Source organism: Loxodonta africana, chromosome 6 (genome assembly GCF_030014295.1).
Source record: "Loxodonta africana isolate mLoxAfr1 chromosome 6, mLoxAfr1.hap2, whole genome shotgun sequence".
Lineage (NCBI taxonomy): Eukaryota > Metazoa > Chordata > Mammalia > Proboscidea > Elephantidae > Loxodonta > Loxodonta africana.
Genome location: NC_087347.1, coordinates 56,087,884 through 56,109,430, shown reverse-complemented (window position 1 = coordinate 56,109,430; position 21,547 = coordinate 56,087,884). Strand labels below are relative to the sequence as shown.

The 21,547-nt window shown below is 40.1% G+C and overlaps 1 non-coding gene across 1 annotated transcript; it reads left to right on the top strand.

Moving 5' to 3' along the window:
* The first annotated feature begins 12,498 nt into the window (after window positions 1-12,498).
* Window positions 12,499-12,605, top strand: LOC111749492 (U6 spliceosomal RNA). The gene has a single exon (XR_002784625.1). It is a non-coding gene; the product is annotated as a U6 spliceosomal RNA (small nuclear RNA).
* Window positions 12,606-21,547: the final 8,942 nt, after the last annotated feature.

Genomic DNA, 21,547 nt, shown 5'->3' with positions numbered 1-21,547 from the left:
CACAACAGAACAGAACACTGCCTGGTCCTGTGCCATCCTCACAATCGTTGCTATGCTTGAGCTCATTGTTGCAGCCACTGTGTCAGTCTACCTCATTGAGGGTCTTCATCTTTTCTGCTGACCCTGTATTTGCCAAGTATGATATCCTTCTCCAGAGACTGATCCCACCTGAAAACATGTCCAAAGTATGTAAGACGTAGTCTCTCCATCCTTGCTTCTAAGGAGCATTTGGGTTGTACTTCTTCCAAGGCGCACCTCAGTTTTCAAGGTGACATCTTTGCTCTTCAACACTTTAAAGAGGTCCTTTGCAGCAGATTTACCCAACGCAATCCGTCTTTTGATTTCTTGACTGCTGCTTCCATGGCTGTTGATTGTGGATCCAAATAAAATGAAATCCTTGACAGCTTCTGTCTTTTCTCCATTTATCACGATGTTACCCATTGGTCCAGCTGTGAGGATTTTTGTTTTATTTATGTTGAGGTGTAATCCATACTGAAGGCTGTGGTCTTTGATCTTCATTAGTAAGTGCTTCAAGTCCTCTTCACTTTCAGCAAGCAAGGTTGTGTCAACTGCATAATGCAGGTTGTTAGTGAGTCTTCCTCCAATCCTGATGCCCCATTCTTCTTCATATAGTCCAGCTTCTCGTATTATTTCCTCAGCATACAGACTGAATATATTTGGTGAAAGAACACAACCCAGCGCATACCTTTCCTGACTTCAAACCAATCAGTATCCCCTTGTCCTGTCCGAACAACTGCCTCTTGATCTATGTAAGGGTTCCTCATGAGCACAATTAAGTTTTCTGGAATTCAGATTCTTCACAACGTTATCCATAATTTGTTATGATCCACACAGTCGAATGCCTTTGGATAGTCAATAAAACACAGGTAAACATCCTTCTGGTATTCTCTGCCTTCAGCCAGGATCCGTCTGACATCAGCAATGATATTCCTGGTTCCACATCCTCTTCTGAAACCGGCCTGAATTTCTGGCAGTTCCCTGTCGATATACTGCTGCAGCTGTTTTTGAGTGATCTTCAGCAAAACTTTGCTTGTGTGTGATATTAATGATATTGTTCTGTAATTTCCACATTTGGTTGGATCACTTTTCTTGGGACTAGGCATAAATATAGATCTCTTCCAGTCAGTTGGCCAGGAAGCTGTCTTCCATATTTCTTGGCATAGACAAGTGAGCGCCTCCAGGGCTGCATCCGTTTGTTGAAACATCTCAATTGATATTCCATCAATTCCTGGAGCCTTGTTTTTCGCCAATGCCTTCAGAGCAGCTTAGACTTCTTCCTTCAGTACCATTGGTTCCTGATCATATGCTACCTCTTGAAATGGTTGAACATAGATTAATTCTTTTTGGTATAATGACTCTGTGTACTCCTTCCATCTTCTTTTGATGCTTCCTGCATCGTTTAATATTTTCCCCATAGAACCCTTCACTATTGCAACTCTAGGCTTGAATTTTTTCTTCAGTTCTTTCAGCTTAAGGAACGCCGAGCATGCTCTTCCCTTTTGGTTTTCCATCTCCAGCTCTTTGCACATGTCATTATAATACTTTACTTTGTCTTCTCGAGCTGTCCTTTGAAATCATCTGTTCAGCTCTCTTACTTCATCAATTCTTCCTTTTGCTTTAGCTGCTTGACTTTCGAGAGCAAGTTTCAGAATCTCCTCTGACATCCATCTTGGTTTTTTCTTTCTCTACTGTCTTTTCAATGACGTCTTGCTTTCTTCATGCTTGATGTCCTTGATGTCATTCTACAACTCATCCAGTCTTCGGTCGCCAGTGTTCAATGCATTGAATCTATTCTTCAGATGGTCTCTAAATTCAGGTGGGATATACTCAAGGTCATATTTTGGCTCTCGTGGACTTGCTCTGATATTCTTCAGTTTCAGCTTGAACTTGCATATGAGCAATTGATGGTCTGTTCCACAGTCGGTCCCTATCCTCATTCTGACTGATAATATTGAGCTTTTCCATCATCTCTTTCCACAGATGTAGTCAATTTGATTTCTGTGTGTTCCATCTGGCGAGGTCCATGTGTATAGTCACCGTTTATGTTAGTGAAAGAAGGTTTTTGCAATGAAGAAGTCATTGGTCTTGCAAAATTCTATCATTCGATCTCCAGCATTGTTTCTATCACCAAGGCCATATTTTCCAACTACTGATCCTTCTTCTTTGTTTCCATCTTTCACATTAAAATCACTAGTAATTATTAATGCATCTTGATTGCATGTTCAATCAATTTGAGACTGCAGCAGCTGATAAAAATCTTCTGTTTCTTCATCTTTGGCCCTAGTGGTTGGTGCATAAATTTGAATAATAGTCGTATTAACTGGTCTTCCTTGTAGGCATATGGATATTATCCCATCACTGACAGCATCGTACTTCAGGATAGATCTTGAAATGTTTTTTTTTTTTTGATGATGAATGCAACACCATTCCTCTTCTAGTTGTCATTCCCAGCATAGTAGACTATATGATTGTGCAATTCAAAATGGCCAATACCAGGCCATTTCAGTTCACTAATGCCTGGGATATCGTTCCATTTCATTTTCGATGATTTCTAATTTTCCTAGATTCATACTTCGTACATTCCAGGTTCTGATTATAAATGGATGTTTGCAGCTGTTTCTTCTCATTTTGAGTCATGCCACATCAGCAGATGAAGGTCCCGAAAGCCTTACTCCATCCACGTCATTAAGGTTGACTCCTCTTTCTTTGAGGAGGCAGAGCTTCCCCAGTCATCTTTTGAGTGCCTTCCAACCCGGGGAACTCATCTTCCAGCACTATATCAGACAATGTTCCACGGCTATTCATAAGGTTTTCACTGGCTAATACCTTTCAGAAGCAGACTGCCGGGTCCTTCTTCCTAGTCTGTCTTAGTCTGCAAGCTCAGCTAAAACCTGTCCTCCATGGGTGACCCTGCTGGTATCTGAATACTGATGGCATAGTTTCCAGCATCGCAGCAACACACAAGCCCCCACAGTACGACAAATTGACAGACATGTGGGGGTGGACTGGACTATAAGATAGAAAATGATACTGGTGAGGAGTGAGCTTCTTGGCTCAAGTAGACACATGAGACTGTGTGGACAGCTCCTGTCTGGAGGGGGGATGAGAAGGCCGAGGCGGACAGAAGCTGGCTGACTGGACACAGAGATACAGGGTGGAGAGAAGGAGTGTGCTGTCTCGTTAGAGGGAGAGCAGCTGGGCGTATATAGCAAGATGTGTATAATTTTTTATGACAGACTAACTTGTAAACTTTCACTTAAAGCACAATTAAAATAAAAAAATTAAAAAAAATAAAATGTACAATTCAATTCCTTTTCCTGTATTCACAGAGTTTTGCATCCACCACCATAATCAATTTAAGGACATTTTCATTACCCCAAAAAGGAACTCTATACCCCTTCACTGGGTTTTTTTTTTTTTTTTTAATACCCCTTAGCCCTAGCATTCTCTTCTTAACATTTCCTTACATTCCCTTCCTCCCAACCCTAAGCAGTCACTAATCTGCTTTTTGGGTTCTGTCTCTTTTTACAACAGCTGCCAAAATGTCTGTTCCTACTACCCCCAACCGATTCAAAATCATGTGGTCTACTATGCCAGAAATGACACCTTGAAGACAAATGGTGTTGCATTCATCATCAAAAAGAACATTTCAAGATCTATCCTGAAGTACAACACTTTCAGTGATAGGATAATATCCATATGCCTACAGGAAGTCCAGTTAATACGACAATTATTCAAATTTACGCACCAACCACTAAAGCCAAAGATGAAGAAACTGAAGATTTTTACCAACTTCTGCAGTCTGAAATTGAGTGAACATGCAATCAGGATGCACTGATAATTACTGGTGATTGGAATGCAAAAGTTGGAAACGAAGAAGAAGAATCGGTAGTTGGAAAATAGGGACTTGGTAATAGAAATCATGCTGGAGATCACATGATTGAATTTTGCAAGATCAACGACTTCATTGCAAATACCTTTTTTCACCAATGTAAATGGTGACTATACACATGGAAGTCTCCAGATGGAATACACAGGAATCAAATCTATTATATCTGTGGAAAGAGACGATGGAAAAGCTGAACAAGGCCAGGGGCTGACTGCAGATCAGACCATCAATTACTCATGTACAGGTTCAAGTTGGAACTGAGAATATTTGAACAAATTCATGAAAGCAAAAGTACAACCTTGAGTATATCCTACCTGAATTTAGAGACCATCACAAGAAGAGATTTGACGCGTTGAACACTAATGACCAAAGACCAGACGAGTTGTGGAATGACATCAAGGACATCATACATGAAGAAAGCAAGAGTTCATTAAAAAGACAGGAGAGAAAGAAAAGACCTAAGTGTATGTCAAAAGAGACTCTGAAACTTGCTTTTGAACGTAGTGTAGCTAAAGCAGAAGGAAAAAAATGATGAAGCGAAAGAGCTGAATAGATTTCAAAAGGTGGCTCGAGAAGACAAAGTAAAGTATTATGATGACATGTGCAAAGGCCTGGAGATAGAAAACCAAAAGGGAAGAACCCACTCAGCATTTCTCAAACTGAAAGAACTGAAGAAAAAAATTCAAGCCTCGAGTTGCAATACTGAAGAATTCTACGGGGAAAATATTAAACGACGCAGGAAGCATCAAAAGAAGATGGAAGGAAAACACAGAGTCACTTTACCAAAACGAATTGGTCAGCATTCAACCATTACAGTAGGTAACATATGATCAGGAACTAATGGTACTGAAGGAAGAAGTTCATGCTGCACTAAGGCACTGGCGAAAAACAAGGCTCTGGGAATTGATGGAATACAAATTGAGATGTTCATCAAGCAGATGCAGCACTGGAATTGTTCACTTGTCTATGCCAAGAAATTTGGAAGACAGTTACCTGGCCAACCGACTGGAAGAGATCCATATTTATGCCTATTCCCAAGAAAGGTGATCCCACCAAATGTGGAAATTATCAAACAATATCATTAATATAACACGCAAGCAAAATTTTGCTGAAGGTCTTTCAAAAGCGGCTGCAGCAGTATATCAACAGAGAACTGCCAGAAATTCAAGCTAGATTTAGAAGAGAATGTGGAACCAGGAATATCATTGCTGATGTCAGATGGATCCTGGCTGAAAGCAGAGAATACCAGAAGGATGTTTACCTGTGTTTTATTGACTACGCAAAGGCATTCGACTGTGTGGATCATAACAAATTATGTATGACATAGAGGAGAATGGGAATTCCTGAACACTTAACTGTGCTCATGAAGAATCTGTACATGGATGGTGAGGCAGTGGTTTGAACAGAACAAGGGAATACTGCATGGTTTAAAGTCAGGAAAGGTGTGCATCAGGGTAGTATCCTTTCACCATACCTATTCAATCGGTATGCTAAGCAAATAATCCAAGGAGGACTATATGAAGAAGAATGGGGCATCAGAATTGGAGGAAGAGTCATTAACAAGCTGCGTTATGCAGATAACACAACTTGCTTGCTGAAAGTGAAGACAACTTGAAGCACTTACTGACGAAGATGAAAGATCACAGCCTTCAGTGTGGATTATACCTCAGCATAAAGAAAACAAAAATCGTTACAACTGGAACAATAAGCAACATCATGATAAATGGAGAAAAGATTGAAGTTGTCAAAGATTTCCTTTTACTTTGATCCGCAATCAACACCCATGGAAGCAGCAGTCAGGAAATCAAATGGTGTATTGCATTGGGCAAATCTGATGCAAGGCTTCCTTAAAGTGTTGAAAAACAAAGATGTCACTTTGGGGACTAAGGTGTGCCTGACTCCAGCCATGGAGTTTTCAATAGCCTCATATGCATGCAAAAGCTGGACAATGAGTAAAGAAGACTGAAGAAGAACTGACGCCTTTGAATTGTGGTGTTGGTGAAGAATATCGAATATACCATGGACTGGCAAAAGAACGAACAAATCTTTCTTGGAAGAAGTCCAACCAGAATGCTCATTAGAAGCAAGGATGGTGAGACTGTGTCTCACATACTTTGGACATGTTATCAGGAAGGATCAGTTCCTGGAGAAGAGCATCGTGCTTGGTAAAGTAAAGGGTCAGTGAAAAAGAGGAAGACCCTCAAGGGGATGGATTGACACAGTGGCTGCAACAAAGGGCTCAAGCACAGCAACAATTGTGAGGATGGCACAGGACTGGACAGTGTTTCCTTCTGTTGATCATGGGGTCTCTATGAGTTGGAACCAACTCCACGGCACCTAGCAACAACAACAACCACCCCCAACAAATGGTTCTTCCTTTCTCCTACCCACCCCCAATCTTCACCCGCTCCCATTATGCAAAGCTTTGCTTAATTATTTTTAATTCAAAGCTCAAATTCTGATGCATCTGGTATAATAACTCAATTTTATCAATTCCATTTTTTCTAAGTTTTAAAAATTTGCTAAACTTAAAATTTCTTTGCAATTACAAAACTAAAGGTTAAAAAAAGTATGAGCTTTTAAAGCTCTCGTTTATTTATGCCTTGATTTTTTTTTTTTAATCCAGCTTTGAAAATCTTTTCTTTCATTGTTCTCTTATGAGCATTTCCTAGCTTGTTGGTACCTCTAACTGATTATATAAAATGGTCAAATAGATGAGATTTAATTAAAATTGCTGTGCTTTATATGCTTCTGGTTTTAGGAAAGTGTTGGTTGGGGGCAGGCAGGAACTGAAATTAATGATTAAAAAGGGCATTAAATATTTTCTATGAATTTTAGTGATCTATATTCGCATGTGGAGCCCTGGTGGTGCAGTGTTAAGAGCTTGGCTGCTAACCCTGGAAACCCTATAAGGCAGTTCTACTCTGTCCTATAGGATCACTATGAATTGGAATCAACTCAAAGGCAAATTTTTTTTTCCTTAATATTCACGATTACTGTAGATGGCTTCTGGTTTACTTCTTATAATGCTCATTACGATGGAAAATGACTGACAACTTGTTGAATCTGGTTGTTTTTGTTATCAGCAGACTCAAATTATCTGAACCATATGGTTGGAAACAATGATTTCTAGAGCTAGCACCAGTTTCCAAGGTTTGTTGATGAAAGATAGTCCTTATGCTAATAAAATTTAATGATATTAAAAAGAAAAAAAACAGGAAGCAAGAAAATATAGCTAAGCATTAAGAGGAATAATTTATCTATGGGAGAAATTAATTGTTCCCTAAGAAGGAAGAAATTAATGAGACATATGAATCCCCTGAAGATGGTATTGCTACAACATACTGAATTGAGAATGCATTAACTAGTTCATGGAGGGTCTGGTTCAAGTCTCTACTTGTGCCATGCTGACTTGTTTTCTGGATACGTGTAGTGATACCAACCTGGTAGTCTCCGGTGAAACCCAGTCAAAAGGTATGTGAAGCCTGGATATGTGAAGTTGAATAAGCACATCCTAGAGCCATGACATATATTAACATTGTTGGGCAGTTATGGCAACGGAAAAAACAACCTTGATGAACAAGAATACTGAGAGGGTGATAGCTTAATATAAGGAAAAGGCAGGCATTTTATAGACAAGGAGTACTTACCTTTTCTTTATTCAGTAAGCTTTGAAAACTTTAACTCTGTGCTAATTAGTGGCACAACTGATTAAGCGCCGAGCTAATAACCAAAAGGTTGGAGGTTGTACTCCAACTACCCAGAGATGCCTTGGAAGAAAGGCCAGGCAATCTGCTTCTGAAAGGTCGCAGTCATGAAAATCGTATGCAGTACATTCTGCTCTGAAACACATGGGTTAGCCGTGAGTCCAAATTGACTCAAAGGCAACTGGTTGATCGTGAAGCTTACCTTCAACAAAATGTTTATTCAACAACTACATTATGCATAAGGCACTGGACTAGGTCCTGCGAGGGTACAATGTGGAATGGCAGGACCCTTGGGCTTAAGGTTCCGTGGGAAGTACAGACTATGTCTGGGAATCAATGAGTTCAGTGTGTACACGACTGAATTACTGGGGAAAGTGGGAGATGGAATTGAAAAGTTATATTGGACCCAGATTGTGAGGTTTTTGAATGCCAAATTCGTATGTTAGAACTTTATTCTTTGGAAAGTCTGCATCCATTGTTTTCTTTTGTTTTTTAAACATGAAAAGAAAGTTCTTTCTGGCTATTTATTCACATATTTTTGCCCCATTGATATAATTTTACTTTAGATGGTAAACGGTCAGTAATCAAAAACTATCTATTTTACTTATTTAATGAGAATGCAATGTTGCAAGCTGTTTACGTAAACGGTGGCCACAGTTACTCAGCAGAAGCAGCTGTTATTAAAAACTCATGTGTTCTTAATATTTATTTAGCTAAGCTACCATCTACCGGGAAATCCTGGTGGCGTAGTGGTTAAGTGCTATGGCTGCTAACCAAAGGGTCGGCAGTTCGAATCCGCCAGGCGCTCCTTGGAAACTCTATGGGGCTGTTCTACTGTGTCCTATAGGGTCGCTATGAGTCGGAATCGACTCGACGGCACTGGGTTTGGTTGGTTTGGTTTACCATCTACAGGAGCCCTTGGGGTGCAGTGGCTGAAGTGCTCAGCTGCTAACTGAAAGGTCAGTGGTTCAAATCTACCAGCTGCTCTGCTGCAGCCTGCTACCATAAATCCTATAGAAATCCTACGGGAGCAGTTCTGTTCTGTCCCATAGGGTCTCTAGGAGTTGGAATTGACTCCACAGCAGTGGGTTTGGGGTTTTTTTTTTGGTCTTTTACCATCTACCTTACCAAGGAAAAATGAATCCAGGCAACTGTGGCAAATCATTTGCCTAAAGAGACCACTTTTATAAGCTAATGAAGCTATTAGGTACTAAGGAGCATAGAGATGCTCTAAACTGACATGTTCTGTGTTTCATTGATTCAGCATTTTTTTCGATGTTATCATGTCTGTGTATAGATTTCAGGGGATTAGCATATTTTTAAATGATCTAAGGTTCCTATTGAACATAATCAATTCTGTCTCTCCTTCTTCATTGCCCTTTACATTCTCTGTGAGGTCATCTGGCCTTGGGTAACTTGTCATAATGGACAGAACACACTTAGGCATGTGAGTGATACCACCATAGGTACCCTAGAGTGAGGGTATCTGAAGAATGGACAGGGAAAACTCACAACAGGGTTAGAGGAAGGAAAGAATGATGGTGACTATTGTAGAGCCTGGAATGGTTCCTTTAGGAAATTAAAGAGGAAAATGAGAGTTTTTGTAGTTTCCAGAAATCTGACTGCCTGCCAGCTTCTTTGCACCCTCCCTTTTAACCTCCCTAAGGGAGAAGAGCAGGCTGGCACATGCAGAATGACTACTTCCCTGCTTGTGACAGCTCCGGATTACAAACGTTAAGAACAAGATTGCAGTGCCAGCATTCCTAGGCCCAAGGAGCAAAGTAGGGTGGGATGGGATGAGGTAAAGGAAAACCAAACAAAATAGAATTAAATGGAGGAGAGAGTGAGAAGAAGATGTGTGGGGTGGCAGATACAGGATTAAGGTGCTGTGGGCAGGCTGAGTGAAGGAGAGGATGAGGGCCTGAAACAGAAAGCTTTGTGCTGCTTGGGTGAGAGAGACGTGGGTGTGTTTGCAGAGGAAGTTCTGGGGGCATATGTGTGTGCAGAATGTATGTAAGGGAGGGGTTTTATTGATGTAGGAGTGGGAGGGTGTGTGCAGTAGGGTGTGGAGTGTGGGGGTGGAGGAAAAAAAGAGTGTGGAGGGAGGGAGGACTTTTATGGAGTGCCAGGAACACCCATTTCACAAAGGAAAATTGCCAGCTGCCAGAGAGTCAAATCTCCTTTCTGGGAACAAAAAAGCTCCCCACAGTGAATTCTGGCCTCAGATCCTACCCCAGGATATCTGCCAGAGGTTTGACCCATAAGGGAGGGACACAGTTTCTGGATTTTTACCACACCCTGATCCATGATCTTTCTCAGGGACTCGTGTTTTTGCTTGCATATTATCAGAATGCTGGTCACAGAGCAGCATTTATCGGTAGTCTAGTGAAAAGAATTGTAAATTAGAAATAAGTGCTTTCTAGTCTGGTTTCTTCATGTGCTTTTTGATGGCCTTTGGAACCCTACTATAATAATCCTGTGTCTTGGTTTCCCAACTTTTCTAGGAGCAAGAAAGAATGCTTTTTATGCTATGGTGTAGAATTAATAATTGAATGACCCTTTTCCATTGAGTCAATTCCAACTCATAATGACCCAACAGGACAGAGTAGAACTGCCCCATGGGGTTTCCAAGGCTCTAAATCTTTATGGAAGCAGACTGCCACATCTTTCTCCCCCAGAAAGACTGGGGGGGGGTTGAACCCCCAACCAAGAGCTCAGTCACTGCACCACCAGGGCTCCTTAATAATTGAAACGGTAATTATAAAGACCAATGGTGGAAAATTTTAATGTACTATGAGAAAGAACTTCTACTTAGAATTGTTCAAAAATAGAAGAGACTGACGTAGGAGGCGGCGTGTTTCATGTCATTAGAAGTGTTCAGAGGGAAGATGACCAGTTATTGGGTGTTTAAGGGGGAATTCCAGCAGTAAATAAGAGGTGTACTTAAGGTACCCTGAAGAATTATGCAAAAACTCTGAAATGTTATGATTTCAGAACTGTACAGTTGCTTTAAGCACGACAACATTATTTTGAATATTAAAGTGTCTTAGATATGAAATAGTCAATATATTAAGTGATCAACCGTGTCTACTGCATGATTAGCACTGTTCTTGGACAGACTGTATATATATATACATATATATACATATAAATGCAGAAGGAACTTGAGGTCCAAGTCCTCTACAGCAACCCTGAGCCAAACTAAATTTATAGGAAGAGACTATGCTAGTTACTAGGGGGGAGGTAGTCACTAAAAACTGCCGATAACTCTCATCAGTTGTTCCTGAAGAGCCTCCATCTATTTCTATGAGCGATCCAGTTCCAACATTGTGTAGTACTGGAAGAATGCTAGTAGTTTTCTCTTCAGGGATAAAAACTTTCAGATGTCTGTTGACCACCCAGTTCAGATTCGTACCAGGTGCTTGTTTGAGAGATGGTGCAGAAGTCCTCAGAGCTTCCTAACTTTTCCAAGTTAGGAAAGCTTCTCAAACTTTAATGTGCATTCACATCACCTGGGAATTCTATTAACATGAAGATTCTGATTCAGTAGGTCTGGGCTGAGGCCTAAGATTCAGTATTTCTATCAGCTCCTAAGAGATGCCGATGATGCTTGTCCACGGGCCACTGGAGTAGCAAGGCTATAGAGGAAAGCAGGCAGGAAATTCTAGGCTTCACCTATTTTCCTGGGCAAGGGCACACAATGTATCAGGAGGATAAGACTCAATGCTACCACATCCATAGAATCACAAAATCAGTAGTCTAAAAGGAGAGGAGCCTTGTGGTGCCACTTAAGGACCATCTCATTGGCTCCTTTTAGTGGCGTATGTGAGGGCGTATGGGATCTTTGTGGGCTGGAGTGGAGTCTCCTAGGGTGGTGACTGTATGGTCTATTAGTGTAAATGTCAGAGACTTCTTGAGACCTCCAGAATAAATTGTCAAGTAGAGAAAGTAAAGTTTATTTTTGTCCCTTCTTACCTGTTCGTCTCACCCTTCTTAGAACATGGCTTTCTGTAAGACTGAACTTTAGTCTTTTCTCTCAGAACCTTGACCTCAACTAATTGTCATAATACCCTCTAAGGAATCAGATAAAGAAATTAAGGTGTCGCTTTTCCCAGGGAACTCTTTAAAGAGCCCGAATTTTCAAGATACAAAAGGATAGAGCTCCATCAGTGAAATGTCAGACCATGTGACAGGTAGAAAAGTGTGTTTTGACAGGAGGGTTTGCTTACATGGCCTTCCAGTTCCTCCATAGACTGACCTTACTCAGGATAAAAGGAGTGGGGAGAAGCCTTGGTGTTGGGAAGAGTCCTAAGAAGGACCTCAGACTCAGTCTAAGTGACCGGTATTAAGAAGTCTGCAGGCTAAAAGTCTAGGTCCAGAGAGAAGATGTTTGGGGACATGGAATAACTAAGGTTGTTAACTATGGTTAACTTACTTATTTTGTTTCAATGGATCAGAAATAATCAGATTTCGCCCTCTCACCTCAGAACAGATTGTAACAACTGTGCCACATATTTTAAACTACACAAGGAATGTAAGAAATACTTATTTCAGCCATCCACATCTTAGCTCCCCAGCAGTATTCCAAGAATTATGCAAAAAGCTCCCAGTGCAGGCAAAATAAGCCAAAAAACCAAACCCATTGCTGTCGAGTCCACTCCAACTCATAGCAAGCCTGTAGGACAGAGTAGAACTGTCCCATAAGCTTTCCAAGGCTGCAATCTTATGGCAGCAGACTGCCGCATCTTTCTCCCACAGAGTGTCTGGTGGATTCAGGCAGATGACCTTTTAGTGAGCAGCCAAGTGCTTAACCACTGTACCACCAGGGCTCCTTGCAGGCAAAATAGATGTCATTAAATCCATGCACTAAAGCTCATAAGAGTGCTCACTTTGGTAGCACATATACTAAAATTGGAATGATACAGAGAAGATTAGCATGGCCCCTGCGCAAGGATGACACGCAAATTCATGAAGTGTTCCATATTTGTTCAACATTGTGCTGGAGGTCCTACCCAGAGCAATTAAGCTAGATAAAGAAATAAAGGGCATCCAGATTGGTAAGGAAGAAGTAAAAGTATCTCTATTTGCAGATGACATGATCTTATACATAGAAAACCCTAAAGAGTCCTCAAGAAACCTACTGAAACTAATAGAAGAGTTCAGCAGAGTATCAAGATACAAGACAAACATACAAAAATAGGCTGGATTCCTCTACACCAACAAAAAGAACATCAAAGAAGAAATCACCAAATCAATAACATTTACAGTAGCCCCGAAGAAAATAAAATACTTAGGAATAAATCTTACCAGAGATGTAAAGGACCTATACATACAAAACTACAAGACACTTCTGCAAGAAACCAAAAGAGAGTAACATAAGTGGAAAAACATACCTTGCTCATGGATAGGAAGACTTAACATTGTAAAAATGTCTATTCTACCAAAAGCAATCTATACATACAATGTAATTCCGATCCAAATTCCGACGACATTTTTTAATGAGATGGACAAACAAATCACCAACTTCACATGGAAGAGAAAGAGGCCCCAGATAAGTAAAGCATTACTGAAAAAGAAAAACAAAGTAGGAGGTCTCACTCAACCCAATTTTAGAACCTGTTATACTGCCACAGTAGTCAAAACAGCCTGGTACTGGTACAACAACAGATACACGGACCAATGGAACAGAATTGAGAATCCAGACATAAACCCATCCACATATGAACAGCTGATATTTGACAAATGCCCAAAGTCGTTTAAATGGTGCTGGCATACCTGGATAACCACCTGCAAAAAAATGAAACAGAACCCATGCCTCATACCGTGCACAAAAACGAGCTCAAAATGGATCAAAGACCTGAATATAAAATCTAAAATGATAAAGATCATGGAAGAAAAAATAGGGATGATGCTAGGAGCCCTAATACATGGCATAAACAGTATACAAAACATTACTAACAATGCAGAAGAGAAACCAGATAACTGGGAGCTCCTAAAAATCAAATGCCTATGCTCATCCAAAGACTTCACCAAAAGAATAAAAAGTTTACCTACAGGCTGGGAAAAAGTTTTTAGCCATCACATTTCCGATCAGCGCCTGATCTCTAAAATCTACATGATACTTCAAAAACTCAACTACAAAAAGACAAATAACCCAATTAAAAAATGGGCAAAGGATATGAACAGACACTTCACTAAAGAAGACATTCAGGTAGCTAACAGATACATGAGGAAATGCTCATGATCATTAGCCATTAGAGTAATGCGAATCAAAAGTACAATGAGATTCCATCTCACTCCAACAAGGCTGGCATTAATCCAAGAAACACAAAATAATAAATGTTGAAGAGGTTGTGAAGAAACCGGAACACTTATACACTGCTGGTGGAAATGTCAAATGGTACAACTACTTTGGAAATCGATTTGGCGCCTTCTTAAAAAGCTAGAAATAGAACTACCATACGATCCAGCAATCCCCCTCCTTGGAATATGTCCTAGAGAAATAAGACCCTTTACACAAACAGATATACGCACACCCATGTTCACTGCAGCGCTGTTTACAATAGCAAAAATGGAAGCAACCAAGGTGCCCATCAACAGATGAATGGATAAATTATGGTGTATTCACACGATGGAATATTGCACATTGATAAAGAACAACGATGAATCCGTGAAACATTTCATAACATGGATGAATCTGGAAGGCATTATGCTGAGTGAAATTAGTTGCAAAAAGACAAATATTGTATAAGGCTACTATTATAAGAACTCAAGAAATAGTTTAAACAGAGAAGAAAATACTCTTTGATGGTTACGAGGGGAGAGGGAGTGAGAGAGAGGGGTTTACACTAATTAGATAGTAGATAAGAACTATTTTAGGTGAAGGGAAAGACAACACACAATACAGGAGAAGTCAGCACATCTGGACTAAACCGAAAGCAAAGAAGTTTCCTGAATAAACTGAATGCTTTGAAGGCCAGCATAGCAAGGGCAGGGGCTTAGGGACCATGGTTTCAGGGGACATCTAAGTCAATTGGCATAATAAAATCTATTAAGAAAACATTCTGCATCCCACTTTGGAGAGTGGCTCTGGGGTCTGAAACGCTGGAAGCAGCCATCTGAGATGCATCAATTGGTCTCAACCCACCTGGATCAAAGGAGAGTGAAGAACACCAAAGACACAAGGTAATTATGAGCCCAAGAGACAGAAAGGGCCACATAAATCAGAGACTACATTAGCCTAAGACCAGAAGAACTAGATGGTGCCCAGCTACAACTGATGACTGCCCTGACAGGGAACACAACAGAGAATCCCTGAGGGAGCAGGAGAGCAATGGGATGCAGACCCCAAATTCTCATAAAAAGACCAGACTTAATGGTCTGACTGAAACTAGAAGGACCCTGGAGATCATGGTCCCCAGACCTTCTGTTAGCCTAAGGCAGGAACCATTCCCAAAGCCAACTCTTCAGACAGGGATTAGACTGGACTATGGCATAGACAATGATACTGGTTAAGAATGAGCTTTTTGGGTCAAGTAGACACAGGAGACTATGTTGGTATCTCCCATCTGAAGGGGAGATGACAGGGTAGAGGGGGTCAGAAGCTGGCCAAATGGACACAAAAAGAGAGAGTGGAGAGAAGGAGTGTGCTGTCTCATTAGGGGGAGAGCAATTTGGAATATATAGCAAGGTGTTTATATATTTTTGTATGAGACTTCAACTTGATTTGTAAACTTTCACTTAAAGCACAATAAAATTTTTTAAAAAAGCTCGTAAGAGCGCAAAGCCTTATTTAAGCAACATCTTATTTAGGCATCTTATTTAAGCAACATCTTATTTAAGCAAAGCCTTATTTAAGCAACATCTCCTACTTAATGTCAGTAATCCATTACAGAAAGCCAAATGCTCTACTCGAAAAAAGCTAACTGGGAAGCTCTTTCCCATTATTTTAAATGGGAATAATCATAATGTGTTACATGTCAGCCCTAACCCAACACATTTAAAAAATGTAACTAGATCACAGTAAAATGCATATATGTAAGTACCATTTATGATATAAAATGATTAAACAATGCCTGCTGATCCTGAAAGAGTCGATATGGTTGCTCACAGCTGCTTCATATGCTGTGATGCATCTCTTAGTACCAGTCTCAGAGAAACTCCCTTTATTGACAATGTATACTTTTTAAAGTGTTTTCACATGATTCTGACTTTCTACTAATTGTATTTCTGTTCCCATGCATTGTTTTGTTTAAAAATGCTGTATTGAGTTTTGAGTATGTAGATGTACATTTTTTCTATAAAAACATCAGTGAAAAAACAACACATTGAAAGATACCATGGTCCTCAGTATTCACAGATTTAGTATTTGCAAATTTGTCTACTGGCTAAAATTTATTTGTAACTCCAAAAGCAGTACTTGCAACACTCTTGTGGCCATTCATGAACATGAGCAGAGTAGCAAAAAATTTGTCACCTGGTATGAGTGTTCCCAGCTGAGGTAGAACAATGTGACACTCTGCCTTCTTGTTTCAGCTCTCATACTGTAAACAAGTATCCTTTTTGTGGTCCATTTAGTGCTGTATTTCTTACATTTTTGTACTTTTTGTTGGTGATTTCACTGTTTAAAATGTCCCCCAAACATATTGTTGAAGTGCTGTCTAGTGTTCCTATGTGCTAGAAAGCTGTGATGTGCCTTATGGAGAAAATGCATGTGTTAGCTAAGACTCGTTCAGGCGTGAGTTGTAGAGCTGTTGGCTGGGAGTTCAATGTCAATGAATCAACAGTACATATTAAATAAGGTGTCTCTAAACAGAAACACACATAAAACACGTTTAGGTATTGATCAGTTGATGGAAATGTTGTGACCAGAGGCTCACAGGAATCTAACCCTGTTCTTCCCTTAGGAGCAGTGGCTCAGTATTTGCTAATTCTGCATCTGTCATGACTGTAGAACACAGCTACCAGAAGTAATGAGAATTTTTGTACATATGTTCTATGAAGTTGGGTATTAAAAATCAAGAGATGTTCTATCAGGAAAATATTAACTGGGAAGATGTTTATGGTGTTTGCCCAGTGGTGTGCTGGAGCCCACTTGTATTGGTTCACAAGAGCCAATTGTTAAATATTCAAATATTTTGTAAACTGGCTGATGTCACATTGGTAACTTGAAATTGGCTATGGTGGGAGTATTTATACCACAAAACTCAGCAAATGCTGCAAATTACAAGAGCTGTAAATGTTAAACATTTACTAGCACACCACTGAGTATGCCCGTATAAGTGTCCCTGACTTAGGAAGTGTTTGGGTTACAACATACCATGCTTATGACTGTCCATTTTTTTTCCCTTGTACGTCTTATCGTTAGTAATACGTACTACATACAAGGTCCCAGCACGGCCTAATTTGCTGATGTTATCATTCTCAGATGTTCACTCGCAGATGTTTACATGTAATGTTCCCAACTCCCTAAGACAAATAAAGATTGGATTTATAAACATACTGATAATAAAAGGCAATAATAATGAAAACTTAAAAAAAAATTTCAACTTACGTCAGAACCGACTTACAACAGAGTGGTCAGAACGGAACCCCATTCTAAGTCAGGGACTACCTATATTGTATTTCATCAAGTGTAAGATGCTATTAAAACCACAGCAACCAGTTTTCGGAGTCCCTGGGTGGTGCAAATAGTTAACATGCTTGGCTGCTAACCAGAAGTTTGGAGGTTCAAGTCCACCCGGAGGCACCTTGGAAAAAGTCCTAGTGATCTGCTTCTGAAAAATCAGCTGTCAAAAACCCTATGGAGCACTCTCTACTCTGACACTCTTGAGGTCTCTTTGAGTAGGAGCTGACTCAATGGCACCTGGTTAGTTAGTTAAGATGCCATTGATTGTTGGATGGACTGTAATAGTAAGGAAATGCTAGACTTAGGTCTTAGAAACAAACAATCCCCCAAAATCAGTGGCTTACACAACAGAAATTTAGTTCATGCTACAGTGATCCACCAGGCACTCCTTGGAAACTCTATGGGGCAGTTCTACTCTGTCCTATAGGGCCGCTATGAGTCGGAATTGACTCGATGGCACTGGGTTTGGTTTTTGGTTTTTACAGTGAGAATTAGTTGGGGTGTCTGCTCTCAGTCATTCAGGAACCATATGCTAATGGAGGTCTTTGCAGTTGTAATCAAGATGTGGGTGGGCCCTAAATCCAATGTCTAGTATCCTTATAAGAAGACACAGAAAGACAAAAGAACATCATGTAAAAAGACAGAGATCGGAGTGATGCAGTTACAAGCCAAAAAAAAAAAAAAGCCAAGGAAGGCCAAAAATTGCTGGCAACCATCAGAAACTAGGAAGAGATAAGGAATGATTCTTCCCTAGAGCCTCAGACACCCTGCCGACATCTCAGTTTTAGACCTCTAAACTCCAGAACTCTAAGATAAATTTCTGTTGTTTTTAAGCCACCCAGTTTGTGGTAATTTGTTACAACATCCCTAGGAAATTAGTACAGTCTCTAATGGAAAATGAAATAAAACAAAAATAGTACCAATTAAACTATGACTTAAGATTTTCTTATAACTTAGAATGAGTTACTTGGCCATAGATTTTTTTTTAATCATACATTACTTTTTTGCATGCCAAAGAAGGTAAATTCATCAAAATAAATACTCTCTAACTTCCACACATTTGAAGGCTGACTCTTCTGAGCCACTGTAGAATTTAGAGTTGCTGGTATGGGTCTTTCCACAGAGTATCAGATGCTGTTCCACCAAGAGCAGTTCTTAATAGTGTTTAATTATTGTCTCTAGAACTGTCTTTTAAAATAATGACACACGTTATGCAAATTTTAACTCTGGAGCTTTATTGATCTCATAGCAGATTCATACTTTCTACTCAGATGTCCTTGAATGATTTGCTCTGGAGCTGTGCAATTGTTCATTCAGGACCTGAGGGTAACAACCAAGACACTACCTTTTCAGCAAGCTTGTTCTTTAATGGACCAGGTTATCACGTATGCAGTCAACTATGTCATGAATGCTGTTTGAGTGTGATTGTGAGATGCCATAGATTGTAAAATGTGCCCCGATTTCAAAAATGTTGAAATGTAAGATAAAGTGTATTTTAAAATTTGTTAAACACCATATTTACCTATGGGGGAACTCAGAATGAAACCAGCCTTAAAAAATTTTGAAAAATTGATGGGCAGAGGGCGGAGGTGGGGGTGGGGGTGGAAGAACGCTGTGACTTAAAAGCTACAGACAGGTTTGTTGGGTTTTTTCTCCCTAGAGAAGATAGCTAAAATTCACCTTCAGGGCAGACTGTTCTTTTATTTTGGGAAAATAATCAGAATAAGTCATTTAGGTATTCAAATATAAGCAAAGGTTTTATTCTGAGTTGGTGATTTTCAGTCATGAGTTGCTAAATGTCTCTATAACTCAACAACAAATGTCTGTTTTGTGATCTGCAGGATTGCATCTGTGTACATTGTGTTTCCCTTAGGTAAATATTTATTTTCTTCACAGTGTGAACTTAAACTATATTGTACCTGAAAAATATCACTTATTGATTTAGACATTTGTGTGCAGTCTTGTTCAGGAGCAAAATCTGGAGATTGCCTGAAGGATGAGTGAGCAAGGTCTTCATCTCATGCTAGCAGATAAACCACACAAAGGAACCAAACTGGACTTGCTAGAGCTTAGTCAGGCCTGTACTCTGGATGTCTGTGGCTATATAAGGTTGGATAATCTAGAGTATTGATGTTGGTCTAATGTGTCTTGATGCATACTGGGCACCTTGGGACAAGTTCATGACTCTGCTGGTCTGTCATCTTAGGGAAAGTAGTTAGATGCTGGGATCAATAAATGATGATTAAAGAAGTGGGCTTTGGACTGGAGGGAGGAAAAATCTCCTTTCCCTCTCTGGAGCCAGGTTATGGGCTTGTGCTTAGAGCTGTGGATATGTTTGGCCTGCTCTTGGGTTAGATTGAGCTGAACAGGGATGGGAGCTAAATAGTCATATGCTCTGGAGGGCCTGTGCCCTGAGAATGGGTCTGAGACTCCTTGGGCTAAGGAGTAAATCCATCTGGTAGCCAAACCCAGCAGCAGTACTAAAATATCCTTCTCTTCCATTATTCCCCAATTGTCTTAGTTACCTAGGGCTGCTGTAACACAAGTACCACAAGTGGGTGGCTTTAAACAACAGAAACTTATTTTATCACTGTTAGGAGGCTAGAAGTCCAAATTCAGGGTGTGGCTCTAGGGGTAGGTTCTTGTTTGTCTATTTCAAGTTCTGGTAGCTGGCAGTCCTTGGAGTTTCTGGGCTTGTAGATTCAACTGCCTCTGTGTGCAGGTAGTGTTTGTCTTCCCCTGTGTGTGTGTGTGAATGTCTCTGTCTATGCTACTCTTTATTTAAATCAGAAGTGATTAGGTTTAGGATCCACCCTACACTGGTATGACCTTAACTGCTCGATCACATTGCATAAGATTGCATTATGGAACGTGATTACATCATATCACATTACGTTACATTACATTTAATCTTATAATTAGATCATAACAGCATATGACCAAAATTTCAATACCTATTTTTTGAGGACACAATTCAATCCCTAACACCAACCTTTAGTTAAGCTTGTTAAGTGCACCCTGGTCTTTGAGGGCTGTAGTGAAGAATTAAGGGAAGGGTCTGTTTTACACATGGGATGACATGGCAAAGAAAAGAGTAGAGCCCTCACCTCAGAGTTCAAAGAGCCTGGAACAACATATTAGAAGTAGTGAAATGGTTTTTCTATAAGCCCATTCACAACAGTAGCAACAGAAGCCTGAAGAATCAGGGAGAAAACCAAAAATTTTATTTGAGGTAAGCACAGATACTGAAAGAAATGAAAAGAAATAAACACCATAGCTCCCTAGAACCAGGTTATAGTCACCTGGTACCACACATGCCAGTTGATACCTTGGGTCCTAAGATATTCTCTCTTATAGCCCAGAACAATAATGTATACTCAACAGCATGACTCCAAGTTCTCAAGAAAAGGTTAAGTTTGGCAAATTCAGCTTAAGATCACATGAAAGTTCAAACTATCATTGAGAAAGATTTTTACATGATTTGGTTAGTATAAAGGAAGTACTTATGATATAGTAGCTTAACTCTCAGTTATTTGGAAATTTGGTTACTGTGGATATTGATTTCCTGAGAAACCTGGGTAGTCAGAGCTTTATTGTGTTCAGTTGACGGCACTGGCACTACAGGACATTTTGAAGACAAACATAGTATTTTCCCTGAAAGCATTTGGAGACATTCCCTGTGTGTTTCTAACAATGCTTTAGCAGCTCATACAAATCTAACAAGCATGAATTTATCTAAATCTTTCTTTATCCTATTTATATTTGTGGACTATGCAACATCTTGAGGATAATGAGTTCCATATGTTTACTACCCACTGTATAAAGTAATGCCATCTTTTATTTATCTTTAAACTACTTTCATAGAATTTCAATGGGTGTCCCTGAGTTTCAGCATTCCAGGATTTGAGGGCATTCTTTCACCAGGGCCATAGCTAGCACATACAGGGCTTTTTGCAGATAAGAAAAATGCACCCCCTTCTGGGTGCTGAGTGTAGGAATGGTTCCTCCCACTTTTGGACAGAAGCCGCCCCATGCCAGGTGTATGGCTGTGAGCACAGCACGGGCTAGAGTCCTGCCCCAACACGTGTCCCCCACCTTTGGCTGGGTGCTTTTGAAGGGTACAACTGATACAACTGTGCACAGCAGCCCAGGGCCTCCTATACAGAGAGAGCCTTTAAAGATTCTGTGGATTTTGATGACGTTCTCTCTCAGGTATCATCTTCCTAAGAGATCTTAGTCTTTCTGTTCTTCCCAATTTAGAGCTTATTTTCCCTTCCCTGCCTTGCCCGAGATGTGGGGCTC